This window comes from Mytilus californianus, unplaced genomic scaffold (assembly GCF_021869535.1).
Source record: "Mytilus californianus isolate M0D057914Y unplaced genomic scaffold, xbMytCali1.0.p SCAF_6, whole genome shotgun sequence".
NCBI classification, from domain to species: Eukaryota; Metazoa; Mollusca; class Bivalvia; order Mytilida; family Mytilidae; genus Mytilus; species Mytilus californianus.
This window is the reverse complement of record NW_026262712.1, coordinates 48,873,124-48,888,422: the sequence shown is the minus strand read 5'-3', so window position 1 is coordinate 48,888,422 and position 15,299 is coordinate 48,873,124. Positions and strand designations below refer to the sequence as shown.

Sequence of the window (15,299 nt, the reverse complement as noted above, 5' to 3'; positions counted from 1 at the left end):
AAATGATTAATCTAAGGTTAATATTTTTTTTTAAATTCAAACAGTGTTAGCCACCGAGCTTGCTCATATCTTACTATATAGAGATGAAGTTTTTTTTTAGAAAATTAATGTTCTTTATTCTAATATATTGACTGTATCTGCTTTTTACAAATAAGGCAATAAAATTAATTGAAAAAGGAGACGTGGAATGGTTTTCAGTGAGAGGACTTTCAAACAAAGTCCAAATGAAATAGATTTGACCAACTATTGGTTACTATACACTTCACAATGAACAAAACCCATACCGTATCAAAATTGCCTGATTTATGACAAAATCATAAACAAATATGTCAGGCAGCAACTTACGACAGCCGCTATATTACATGTTCCTGACCAGGGACAGACACATATATATTGAGGCGGGGTTAAACATGTTTGTGAGCACTTAAACCTCCCTTAACATGGTGCCGTGGTGTAGCAATACAACATTTTTTTTTTGCAGAGAATGATAATTCATTTATATTTCATTTTATTTGAAAGTTGAAAGAGAATTCATTCACTTAATGGTTCTAAATATTCAATGCGGAAAAATTCTCCTGCCCTTACCTCCTTCCTTCCCTCCACCCACAACCCAACCCCGAAATGTTCATCACTTATATGCAAATGCTGACTAATGTTGTATTGTTAAAACTTTTGGTTGAGGCAATCTAAAGTTTGAGAACAGAAACGACAGCTTTATATCTTTTTTTCATTTATAAAAGGGCATAACTCAAGAACGGTAACAGTGACGCTACCCATTTTATAACTTGATCTGTGTTTTGTGGTGATAAGCATTTCGTGTAAGTTTTAAAACATTTGGTTAAGGCATACTATAGTTAGAGAACGGAAACCAATTTTTGGGACTTTCTGGACGGACGGGAGAGACGGGTCGGACGGACATGGGTAACATTTAACGCTACGTCAGGGGCATACTAACAGGTCAGTAAAACAGTGACATGTCTTTCCGAAAGTTACAACATTTGCCAGCTTTTGTATATGCCGTATTCATATTGTATATATACATCAGGTATGTAAAAGATGTAATAGGCCTGTGTTCAAGCCTTATATTGTGTATACATCTTGAATGGTGTTAAGCGAATTGTATTTTTATCAATGCATAATTAGATATTTGAACCTAATACTTTATTTTCTTTAAAAAGACGGCAAATAAATATTTTGAAACTAATCAAGTTGCCATACAGTTGAAAACAAGTTGCCATACAGTAAATTTGTCAACATGAGCAAGTTGCCGTACCCTAGACTTTATTTTTTATGGTCTATATTCTTTAAAAACCATCATTTTGACAACAAATTTCAGTAAATATGATGCCACACTATAATAATCTAAAAAAAGTGTCTGGAAAAATAATGAAAAACAGTTGAATATCTTGCCAATGGGGCGAAAGAGGACGATCGACCTCGAAATTTTCAGGTACTAAGTGGCAAGTTCTTGAGTATAACACAAAATCTTGTCTTAATTTTGTACTTATCGGCCTAATAATTTAAAGAATTATATATCAGAAAATCATTTCTTAAGTGGTACTCTCGTCAAATCAGTAGAAATGCTTTAAATTGAATGAATTCTTACCTTGTTTACTTTTTTTTTCCATTTCTCTCCGCTTCGTTAGTACCCAATTTCCGGTGGCGATGATACACAGTGTTAACTGTCTGGTACATGAAACATTTTTAACAATATGTGTTATGGTTTTTTTCTAAAAAAAAATTCTGATCCCCAATTTGATAAAAAAAAAAAATTCTGATCAAGCAGATATAAAAAAATAATATTCTGAATCCAGATTTCCCCCATACCTTATAGTGTTAAATTTTGAAAAAAATAATTTGATTGATAGCGTCGAAAAACTAAATAAAAAATTTCTGACTCAGAAAAAAAACCATATTCCCCCCTTGAAGTGGTTGCTCCCTTATGCTTTTGAAAAATAACAGAATACAAAGCAATCGAATTCTTTCCTTTCAAAAGAATTTAATATAGTGCTGTAAAGTTCAATTAGTTGATGTACAGCTGAATATTTGGTTAAATCCTGATTGATACACACATATATATATACATGACAAGTTCCTATATATATATGGTAATGAATATGTTAAGGACTATACCAAAGGTTTCAAGAATCATAGTTCAAATGATTTTTCGTTTTGTTTAGATGTTGACATAAAGAAAGAATTTAAGCAGCGCAATATTGTGAATGTTAGCGGTTAGCAGAAAAGAAAGGGAGACTCTCAGAACAAATTCGGTCAGCACCGAGTCAATTTTACACAAGTAATCATTACTCCCAAATTTGCCTATTTTTGGTGTATTCTCGTTTAACTTGCGAATTGTGGATGATCGATATTTCATGCAAAAACGGAAATTTTAAAACTAAAATTATAGACTTAAATATAGTAATGAATGGTAACGTTTATTATACATAGAAAACGTTTAAAACCTGTTTACATGAAATTTAAACTGCCAAGTGTTTCAATTGGTTTTCTACTTATACCTTACAGGAAAATATAGAATTATGTACTTTAAGTGTAGGTCGTTATACTTCCGCGTCACGTGTTTATCAAACACGTCATAATTTATCTAGTATATGAAAGAAAACAGCTGGTTCAATAACTTAGTGCGACATTTATTTCATCATTATATAGCTGACAATAATGACTTCGTCATTTAATCTTTTAGACCGTTTTCTTCTGAAGTTCTATGGCAAACAGAAAAAAAAGTATCTTACTATATAAAACTTGTCAGAAAGATTTGTTTAAGACTTAAAGTAGATGATAAGTGTTTTGACTCCGGTGTCAATATGGGGTTAATGTAATTATATGAATATATGTGGTTCACATTGTAACTTGTTGCAAATAAGTATACAATATTCTCTTGGGGAATCTCCTAATCGTTTTATGACATAATCATGATAATGGCTCCTAATGATTTTTTTTTAAATTGAAAACTTTAATACCAATTGGTTGACCAATACTGTCTATAGCGGAGTGCATTCTTTTCATGCTCTTAGGGAAACGGTAGTATTTATTCTTCCATAGGCGGCAATACTAACATTTTCTAAATGTACCACTTTTTATAATGAAAACCTGAATAAAACAGTTATGTGTGGTATTAGTGCTTTATCATTCTATTTAAGAAATTGGAGTCAAATGGTAGCATGACCAACTTCGAACGGGGCTTGTTTATGGTATCCATGACCACCGTTATTTACATCAAATTTTTTTAAAATTTGGAATTCGAATAATTCTCAAGAAAATATTTTAATGTGTTTCAAGATTTATATTGTAAATATACACACTGCAGATATTCATAAATAAATAAAAAAATAGATTATACCCTTATATGAGGGGGTAGGAGGGGTCCTGATCCCGAAAGCCCGGACTTGAAAACATGGAATCCCGAGGTCCCGAATTTAAAAAAATTTAAATCCTGACATCCCGAAATTCGAAAAAAGAATTCCCGGATCCCGAAAGGATCAATTCCGAAATCCCGAGCTTAAAAACACCCGATCCCGGAGTCCAGAAAAAGGTTCTACCCCCATCCCCCTCTTATATCCAATCACATGCTCCAAAGTTTACTTCCTTCACCTGCCTTGGGTACTAAAAGCCAACCTTATAATATTCTTGGAAAAAGGTATTACAACTACTTTCCCTTTACATTGAAACATACATAAAATAAATAATACAGTAAATTAATTTAAAATATCACGCCGAAATGCCTCATCTTATAAAATCACACTTATCTTGGGAGGGGCGCATTGCATTTGTGCCAATTTTGGAAAAATCCAATATTTCATGTGCGCCATAGGGTTGTATTTCATTTACGCCAAAAATAAATACTGCTTTTGGGCCAATTTATAGGTAAAATATAACGGAAACGTTTAAATATAAGTTGTAACCTGAATACAAGGCTCGTATATAAGAAAAGTTGCGGAGTATCCCCCTCACTGGGTAAATAAATTAGTTCACACTTATTTCTCATACAAAACTGAATCACTGAAATGTATAAAATTGTATAGTGTTCACATGATGAATGTGATATAAGATGAATATGTTATATCATGCTATCAAAACTGTGTTTTAAATAAACTCATCATAGATACCAGGATTGAACATTATTATTACAAGTCTCTTCACTACAGATCTATTATTTATACTATTTACCTGTATTTTTGGTGCAAATGAAATGTATTATTTTGTCGCATATGAAGTATCGTATGTGAAAAGAAAGATTATTTCTTCTTCTTCTTCTTCTTCTTCTTCTTCTTCTTCTTCTTCTTCTTCTTCTTCTTCTTTCTAAGGACTGGATTCCTATTGGAATGTAATTAGTCCACTAGACGGAGAATGAGACAGCAATTATCCTTTAACTATTTAGAGATAAAACGTTCCGAGATATATACAATTAAAACTATGTACATTTGGCTGCTGTCTATGGTGCTGATTTCTTGGGTGCACTATAGTTGGATAGTGCACACTGGAACCCTTCTATTGTCAGAGCTTCCGTAGTAGCTGTTGGAAGGTGGTTCCACTCTTGTATAGCCCGAGGGAAGTATGAGTACTTATAAACTCTCTGGTTTGCCGGTGGTTGGTATAAACGTTGTTTGCCTCTAGTACGTCGATCGTTTGGGCGTAAGATGTAACTGGTATCATTGTCCACTAGCCCATGCTGGATCTTGTAAAGCATGACGAGTCGATGGTTACTTCGTCTGGAAGGTTGTGGTTCCCATCCTAGTGATACATCCAGGAATTTTGTCTGTGTAGTTGTTTGTTACAAACGTAGCGGCCCTCCTTTGTACTGGTCTTGCTCTAGTCGATTTACGTCCCCGGTGGTATGAGCGTCCCATGACGCACTGTCACAAAATAGAATTTCCTTCATAATATAAGTTCCAAATGGAATAAATATTCTGGAATATTATTTCCACTGGAATTAATATTACAGTATATGTTCCTAACGGAATAAATGGTATAGAATATTTGTTCCATCAGGAACATATATTATGACATTGTTTATAACAAAGTTTCCAGTGGAACTTCTGTTATGTGGAACAAATATACGTTGACAGCACTTGCATATTCCAAAGTTCGTCTTATCAGTCTGACAGAGATATATAAGCTGCATTTCTTACGTTTTTAATGCATTCTATTAAGTTTCGTCTAAGGAATCTGATCGATTTGGATGTTTTTTTTTGGCAGTGACGTCAACATGATTTTTCCATTGTAAGTCCTCGCTGAAGTTTACTCATAGGTATTTGCTGGTTGGTACAGTATTTTGGCGCAAATGAAATGCCAATTGGCGCAAAAGCAAAGCACCGCTTGGGAGATACACGTAAATTTATTTATGTGTGTTTTTCTGAACATTTATTGTGTATGAACTGGCTCGGGCAAGTACTCAGCATTTATAAGGTTTTTGAAATTAAAATTAACATTAAGAACACAATTAACCAATCTAGCTGATTAATTAGATTTCTTCTGCAATCCCATTATATTTTGACAGCGTTTAATTAACAAGATAAAAGTGTTTTCTTCAAACTGCTCAGTCAAGTGAGTCGTTCAAATGATTGATTACTTCAGATTTATATTTTATTTATGATTTATAATATTAAAAAGAATAAACATGGATGGACATTCATGTATATCTTGCTTGAATTTGTGATAAACATATATAACAGGTAAGTTGATAATCAATTTTAGAACAAAAATATCTAAGACAACCCTTCAAAACCCCAGTTTTTTCTACATAAATTATACAGTACTCCCTATTGTTCTCATTCCAAGAGACAGGAAACACGTAACTATACTTTTTTTTAATCTTATAGCCGACTGATAGTTTCGACATGAAGAGACAAAGTTAAAGGTATGACATTTTTCTGTCCGTAAAATACTTTTTGGAAAGCAAGATTTTTTTAAGGAGTTTGCTACTGCAATTTAAAGCCTAATAGTTCATATTTAAAATTTCAAAACTGGCTTTAAAAGCATAAGAGTCTAAAGAGCATGTGGGTGTGGGAGGGAGTGGGCGGCGTGGCGACTAAAATTTAATTCAGGGATCACCTCGACTTTTCCTGTCGCATAAGGATTACAATCCGGCGTGATGGCGACGGCGACGGCGACGGCGTAATCTATTTGTATAAAGGTTTTTATTTCAGAAGGTAGAGGTCCTGGATGCTTCATACCTTGTATGCAGAAACTGTATGTTGCGAAGTTGTTGTCCATTGTCTTTTATCTCATTTTCATGTTTCAGTGACTGCTTGAAAAAAAAGTTCTAGTTTTTTTGTCATTTGAAATACTCACTTGATACATGTAAAAGTAATAGGATAACACTATTTGGTATAAGGCTTCATTTTGTCAGAATGATTTCACATGACCTGACCGCATTTTATGGATCACTGTTCAAGGTTATTGATAAGTTTACGTGGTCAAGTCCGTATATCAGATACTTCAAGCAATAGGTCAACTATATTTGCAGGGGCGGATCCAGCCATTTTTAAAAGGGGGTTCCCAACCCAAGATAAAAAGGGGGGGGTGGGTCCAACCATATGTCCCTATTCAAAAGCATTGATCGTAAAAAAAGGGGATTCCAACCCCCGGAACCCCCCCTCCCCCTGGATCCGACACTGATTTGGTGTATATGTCTGACTAACTGGTTTTCATCTTACTTTGACCTCATTTTCATGGTTTAGTGGACAATGCTTAGTTTTTTAGGTTTGGTTTTTTCTCTCAGATACTGAAAGCAATATGGCATCTTTATTTGGTGTATGGAATGATTGTAAGGTGTACAAAGTCATGTCTGTCTGGCAGGTTTCATATGACCTTGACCTCATTTTCATGGTTCATTGGTTCATTTTAATTTTTCATTGTGTTGTCAGTTTATCAGATACTATAAGCAATAAGTCAATGATATTTGGTGTATGGAATGAATATAAGGTGAACATGTCTGTCTGGCAGGGTTCATATGACCGTGACCTCATTTTCATAGTGCATTTGGCAACGTTAAGTTTTTGTTTTTCAGATACTATAAGTAATAGGACCACTGTATTTGGTGTTTGGAATGATGTAAGGTGTACATGTCTGTCGGGTATGGTTCATCTTACCTTGAACTCATTTTTCTTGATCATTGATAATGTTTAGTTTATGTGGTTCTTGTTGTAAAACCTTCATATTACAGAATTACAACATAAATTCAATCATAAGTAAAGCAGGCGAGAAATTTCAGCGTTTGCACTCTTGTCGTTTAATGATAATAATTTAAATTAGAACGTTAATTTAATGACTCTTTTAATTGTTTAATTTTTTTTTTCGTTTCCGATGAAAAATTTGCTATAGCTTGATCTAAGTTGTGGATCGTTTGTAATTCTTTCCCAAGATGACTGGAAGATTGAAATTTAAGAAGATTTGGAGTGAGCGTAAACAATCTGCAGGCTTGCAGCTAAACACAAGCAAGAACGCATATCGAGGTCATCATTTTTAATAACAATTCAACAATTCAGACAAATGACTTCACCGTTTATCAAGTTATAAATGGTCCTTAGCCTGGTCAAGTGGTGAATAAATTTATATAAAAAAGCCAATGAAAAATTCTGCCGTTATCACCAAAATAAATCTAAATAGGAAAACAAAACCAACACACAAAAAAAAAAACAGAACAACAACAACAAAAGAAAAAATTGAAAGACAACACCCTGCCTAAGGACAAAAACAAAGACGGAAGACAAAGTCAGAACAATGTGTTGTTCGTTGTAACGGTTGTTTGTCTTTGTTTGACATATATGTCTTTCGGCGGAGGGTTGGTGTGGTTAATTTTACTTGTATTGGTGGATCCTGTTATTTTTGTCACATTTGCGACAAATTAAAATCCAAATAATGCATGATTACATTTGCTACTCATCCGGCGGCGGATACGACGGCATAAAACAATTTCGATATACTTTAGATTTCAGAAGGTAGAAGACCTGCATGCTTGAAACATTGATAACAAATACTTGATGTGTATTTTTTATGTCCGTCTGGCAGGGTTCATCTGACTCTGATATCACGATTCATTGGTCTATGCTAAGTTTTTCGAGAGTATGTCCTTTTCTCAAATACTGTAAGCAATATAGGTTAACTACATTTGGTGTATGGAATTATTGAAAGGTGGATATATCCGTCTGGCAGGGGTTATATGATCTTTACTTACTTTTATGGATCTTTGTAATGTTAAGTTTTTGTGATATCTGTGGATATTAAAACCTTAATCTAAAAGATTTTTCTCAACTTAAGATTAAATCAAGATCAATAAAGCAGGCGACATATCAGCGTGTACACTATTGCTACGTTTTTCTAAACAATTATGAACCCCATGTCGCTATGAGGTATTAATGATGTTCAAATTGACGCCTTTATCAGAAAAATTTAGGCATATAGTTTTTCTATATCTTTAATGAGACTATTTGGCATATTGTTCAAATTATTCAAAAGTTTGAAGTTCTGAAACACTTTCGTTAGACACTAATAAAAAATAAATATATTTATTTCGGACAGACTTATGAATATCTGGATGGTGTTATTTGATAGATTTTTTAATAAATTTCTCGCAGATGATTTTCGAATTCAAGGGGCTAAGGGGCTTTGTGGTCATTAATGTTTTGAGTGGGATTGTTACGCCCCTAGTAATCTACCTTCTTGTCAGTTATAGTGAAGTCCTTTCATCTTATATGAAATCACGTTGCAATATACAGGTCTCTGGAATGTGTAGACGTTAAAAAACTGTGTTTGTCTTTGAAGGTTGTATGTAGTACTAACCTTCGTTCGTTCATCTATGATGCTTTTTTTTTTAGAGTACCAGGGTTTCCACACGTTTTAACTTGATACAATTCTACGGTGGATCTGTTTCAAGAAAATGTGTTTGCTTCAAAACAACATAGCCTCTTTTTCGCCTCTTATATCGTTCAAACCACCGTGAAGAACCCTACAAACTGGATTGTTATTAATTGTTCCCTTCCAGAATATGCATGACGTAGTAAGTGGACATCAAGCCAACAACCATCAATCAATATATACATTTTGATTCTGTGGTATTACTGTGTGGCTTTCTGATTGACGTTTACCCATTTCCCCGTTGAATTAAATGAGTAGAAACTTGTAAAAATAAAACAAAAATATATCATTTATTCCAATAATATGTCTTTAACTTCGTGGTGTCAACCTGGCTGTAATCTGTAGCACTATCAAATATTACATCCCTTCTTTGTTCCAGTCACATGATCATAGTTTAACTCATTTCTCTTTTCACTTCGGGTCCCAGTACTACGCATGGTGTCGTAGTTGCTTTCTGTCGGATTGTGGGTCTGATTAGGTCGACAATGATCAATGTGGTCGTATGTATCGTCAGATGCAGTTGGGTGAAATCTCTGACTTGTGCTTCCTGCATGTTGAGCGGGCGGCGTGTTGGCTTCTCCATAGACAGCTTCTCTTCCGAGAATAACCATTGGTTGGTTTAGTGGCGTACCTTGTGTATTTCTCTTTCTGTAAAATAAAATGAAAAATTTGAAGATTTTATTAGACGATAGTCGTATGCACAATTTATGAAGAATGATATAAAGGGGCAAATGATGAATGGTACAGAAGGGGTTATACCGGTAAATTTGTTTATATTTTTCTGTCGCTTCATATTAAGAAAAAATACTGAAAAATTGCAAACATTGAAATAAGGAACTGACATGTCCACCACATATTCCATTTGAAATTTAAGGAAAAATAAATCATATTTAACGCCTATAACATAAGATAGTTCACTGAATTTTGAAAACAAATTACCCGTACGGGAAAGTTGTAAACCACGTAATTGAAGAATAAAATTCTGAGGGATGCAGTTTCTTATTTTTTTCATATTTGCTTGGTTTTTATTTTTGCAGCATATTTAAAACAATTAACCATTTTGATACATCAATCGGAAAAGCTAGCATCAAACTATAAAACATATGCATCAAAAATGAAAATGCATACTTTGTAGAAAAGATAATGCCGACCTTACCAGATTGATTGATTGTTGGTGTATAACGCAACTCTCGGTAATTTTGATTATATCGGATCGGACAGTTTTCATTTGTGGAAGAAACCGAGGTGCCCAGAAAGAACCTTGGACTTTCGGCAGGAAACCTGGCAAACATAGGCAATCAAGATTGGAGTTGAACTCACCTGCCATGTGATGGGTTCAAACTTACAACGTCAGTGCTAGTGATTCTATAGATGAACTACTTCCACCAATCGGCCAACGAGGCCCCATCGGTATCGGAGCACACGAGTTCATTCAATATTAAATCTCCGTGTTGTTTTGTGTGTTGTACTGTGTGTTGTGTTGTGTTGATTATTACAGGTTTGTCGTTTTGAGTTTTGTCTTCGAATTGTCTGTCATTCTTTGACTTTTGTTCCAGATTTTAAACCTAAAATGTGCTTCCTTTTTTGTTTAATAGCAACATAAAGGAGATTATTATATAATAAAGGGATTTGACCACCGCAACATGTCGTGTTTTATTTGTAGGAAGAAGATGGCTATGCTTCCGCATTTCATTTGCTAATTCAATCATGGAAAAGAAATTGAAAATTATAAAAATCCCTTGACTGAACTGTATATGCAACGAACATCAGAGACATATGATACTTTAGAAATCATCAAAATTAAAATACCTTCTCATGTGAAAAGGAAGCAGAAATGGTAACAAAAGTTCATGCAAATAGGCTTTGTTTTTATGAGGTAGATGACAAAATTAATTTTGTGGTTTGTAGATGTTTATCTGTGTGTACAGTTTTTTGTTACCGTGATTCTTTCCGTATTTCTAAGATAATGTTCTAGATACGATAACTTTAGATTTTATTAGCATGCATTTGTTTCACTCTCTTTGAGAGTATAGCTTTCAAAATATGCGCAAGCTAACGGTATCGAACATGTGCCACATATGTAAGTTGCAAAGTTAACAGTTGTTGAATTTCAATGAATCGAGACTAAAGACAATCGTTGAATATACAATTAACGTCGACTCCAAATTTTAAGACGTGCATTGACCTTACGTAGATCTTCATACATTGAATTTCATACATTAATTTGTATTTATTTGATTTAAGAGTGCAAAACAAAACATAACAAAAATATATGTAAGAGTCAAGAATGGGAATGACGGTTTTTACGGCCTAAAGTCCAAATATACATAGTAGGCGATATGATTAGAATATGTTTAATAGTTAATAAACTCAGTTTGTCTCTCCACAATAGATATGTCCAATTTCCGTTGCAAAATATAACCAATGCTCCGTGTTGAAGGCCGTACCTTGACCTATAATGGTTTACTTTTATAAATTGTTACTTGTATGGAAAGTTGTCTCATTGGCACTCATACCACATCTTCCTATATCTATTAGCATGCATTTTGTGTCCAGAGATACAGGGACGCGTATACATGTGTGGCTTAAACAAATCAGTACTAATCTGAACACATCGTTATACCTTTATATAAAAAAAGTAAATAAAAAGTGGACACAAGCGGATACAGTGCTATTTCTATATAAAACTTTAAGAAGCAGGGGGCTACAGAAGAAGGTTGTCTTGCTGCGCATCGTTTTAATGTTCAAGAAAACCACTTTCTATGAGCTATATTTGATTCGTATTGTCTACTACTTTCTGGGTATGAATGCAATGAATGGACAGAGGGACGAACGAACGGACGGATGGACCAATTCACCTATCACGTCTATATACCGTCAAATTCAGAGAGCAGAGTTTATAGTGAATCTAAGGCAAAACAAAATGAAGCAAATCGAAAAAAAAAATGCCCCACATATAATTTAGCAGACTTTGTTTTGAAAGAGGTGAAAATGAATATTCCATTTTCAAAATAACCTCCTGACCCAAAGATACTAATACATGTATTAACTTCTCCATATGAAAGTTTATCGCCACTTTCAACAATATCTCAATTTAATCGTGGTGTTCTGTTTTGTTGGTGGAGGAAGCCGTGGTAAAAAGAAAAAAAAAACAATTCCGACCCTTCACCGAAACGTAGATTTAACATGCTTGATAATGTCCAAACGTTGTAATATCTTAATACTTAATTCGATAACCTCTCTTTTCCGAAAAACTAACTGATATAAGTTGATAGAAGGAAAATGTCAGGGCAAAAATTTTTTTATGTGAATAAGAATTAATTCATTTAACATTACATAAAATTGTCAGTGACCTTTCTAGATAAAATAAAAATATAAAGATAATCAAATTGAAAACGCGTTTGTTTCAGTCTTTTTTTTTAATTGTCAAGTACACAAATTTCTAGTTTGGGTTATTTTTAGAATTTTACGCTACTGTGTAACACATTTCTCTATTCCAGAAAATGATATAAAATAAGGAGATGCGGTATGATTGCCAAAATAGACAACTATCTACCAGAGACCAAATGACGTAAACATTGGTAAATGTTTGCAACTATAGATCACCGTATGACAGACCCCAAACACTGAACAAAACCATTCCCGCATATAAAAGATAAGAAAGGCCCCGACATGACAATTATTTTAAAAATAAATTTCAAATAAACGAACGTTTTGAAAAAAGATTGATGTAGAGTAAAAAATCGGATTCGAATGTGATTTGATTCCTGTGGTTTTTTTTCTATTAATTTATTTTGATCACTTTGTAGACTTTCCTTGTACTCGTTCTACAAAATATTAAGAAATGGGGGAACAACGATCTTAAACTTAATCGATCCCTACTATGACACAATGCAAGAATAATGATCGTGTTGTTTTGCTGGATCCTCTTCCGTATATTGCGGAATAAATTGTTAATATTTTATTGTTGAAAAATCATCTCAACATTACCAAACAAACCCATACAGATAACTATAAAGAATGAATATCTGTACTTTTTTAGATGGTCCCCACTATAGCGTGTAGTGGTATTGGTAGTTAACATCAGCGTCAAAATCGTATTGACATTCCTATCACGTCTAGTACATACATTTTGTATATATATAAACATGATACAGTAAAATTACTATACATTTTACAGAAGACAATCGTTTCTAATATAACGAAGACTTATCTTTTACAAAAGACAATCGTTACTAATAGACCTTTTCAACAATTGTCTACACCTACAGTTGAGAACGACTACGACAGGTGAGATATGAGGGGTCGTCTCATAAATAAAATTGAAAAAAATTATAATTGATCGCATATGATTATTTTGATTGCCAATGAGACCACTATCCAACATGACGTGTAGATAAGCAATTGTTGTGTGCCGTACCTTATTTTGTTTATTAGGTATTTGTTTATCAAAACGAAATTTATTTGTGAATTGACTATGAAGAAAAGGAAGGACTTCAATGTTTCATTTCTTTTAGACGTCGAGTTGAAAAATGAAAAAAAAAAAAAAAAAAATACCTGTATTTTTGTAGTAGATGTTTAATTAATCAATGTTTTATATCTGTTGACTAGGGCGGTACATGTTTCTACAATGTCTGTTAATTTTGGCTTCCAATGTCTCAGTGGTACTCATAACAAAATAGATACCAAGATTTTTAAAGGCCCTTGGTGTCTCTTCTGATTCAGATTTAGATTCAAATCGTAAGCTTTTTTTTCTCGTTCTCTTGTCATTTTTATGACTTCTGCAGTAGGAAAAAAACCACACAATGCAACATATAAAACAGACATTCAGTTACCGCATAGTCTGCATTTTGGTTAAAGACCCGAATCTCAACCCATTTCCAAAAAAAAGGAAACAAAGTTACTATCTTTGATCGAATAAAAAGGAAACAAATATGAGAGCGAAGCATAATGTCAAAATATCAAATTGTAAACTAAATATTCTATTGTGACAAAAACTTACCAATTGCAATGACCAACTTGTTTAGGAATTGTTTCAGGCGCATAAAACATGCGGCCGGGTTTCACTAGTATAATTGGGATCTTAAATCTCCCCTATGTATGGTCAGTGATGAAATTTAAAAAACCTTTATGCATGAAAAAAAACAGTAAAGAGTAGAAAACCAAAGCTATGTCCTGAAAAGGGGAAGGGTAAGCAGTTCTTCGCTTCTTGCAAGACACACGAAGGTCATTTTTCAGGAACAGGGAAAGGAAATGAAAGGAATCTACGACAGGGGAAAAGGTATGTTCACGTCTTTCGGGACACGGACAACCTATAACGGTCAATCAGTTCGGCGCTGTCAAAAAGACACTGCAATGACAACAAGCTCTGTTGGGATATAAATACCATACGCATCACTGAAGAGATATTAATTGTAAAAATGCGCATGTGGCGCAGAAAAAAAAGGTGCCGTTAATGTTTCCAGTTCATTAAGGAAACATCTCAATTTTAACATGGTATCTTAAAGCGGAGTAGTCTCGCGTAACTAAATTATCGATGTGGCCTTTTCCTTTGACCTTTAAACAAATAGGCTTTTACCCCTCCCAAAATTGAATGTGTACAACAAGTGACGTGAAGATCGGTTGAGAAACACAACTCGAGCGGACGGACGGTAGTCCTGTTACAATGTTCCTTCAGCAAATTTCATAAATAGCATTACAAAAGCGAATTAATCGCAATTGGCATGTGGAAATATCTGCGTTGACAGACTCGCTTATCAAAATACTCACATAATCATGAAATTTAAGAAGAAAAAAAGGCAGATTATGTGAATTGATTGCAGTAATTATTTACTTGAAGGTTTAATAAATTCAACGTAAAATGTCGTATAACTACATGTAATAAGAATGCTAAACAAAAGAGAGAGATATAATAGTTCTTATTTGTTAGAAATATGTTCTTTCGTCCAAATAGTGTAAAACGATAAATCGAAGGTGTAAAAGTAATACTATTCATGAATGATTTTTAGTTTTGAGACGACCCCTTCATTTTACCTGTAAACTGTAGATGTCATTAGTCGGTGTCGAGAGTTATTGAAAAGGTCTAATATAAAGACGACTTACCTTTTACAGAAGACAATCGTTTCTAATATAACGAAGACTTATCTTTTACAAAAGACAATCGTTACTAATATTACGATGATTTACCTTTTAAAGAAGACAACCGTTTCTAATATAACGATGACTTATCTTTTACAGAAGACAATCGTTACTAATATAACGATGACTTACCTTTTACACAAGACAATCGTTACTGATATAACGATGACTTATCTTTTACAAAATACATTCGTTTCTCATATAACGATGACTTACCTTTTACAGAAGACAACCGTTACTGATATAACGATGACTATGAGGATTGTTGCAGCTACTATTGCTATGAT

At 33.8% G+C, this 15,299-nt stretch overlaps 1 protein-coding gene across 1 annotated transcript in view; it reads right to left on the bottom strand.

Annotated features, from left to right (window-relative positions):
* Positions 1–15,299, bottom strand: part of LOC127706791 (uncharacterized) — a 124,160-nt gene that overhangs the window by 102,283 nt on the left and 6,578 nt on the right. The gene's annotated exons all lie outside the window — the stretch shown is intronic.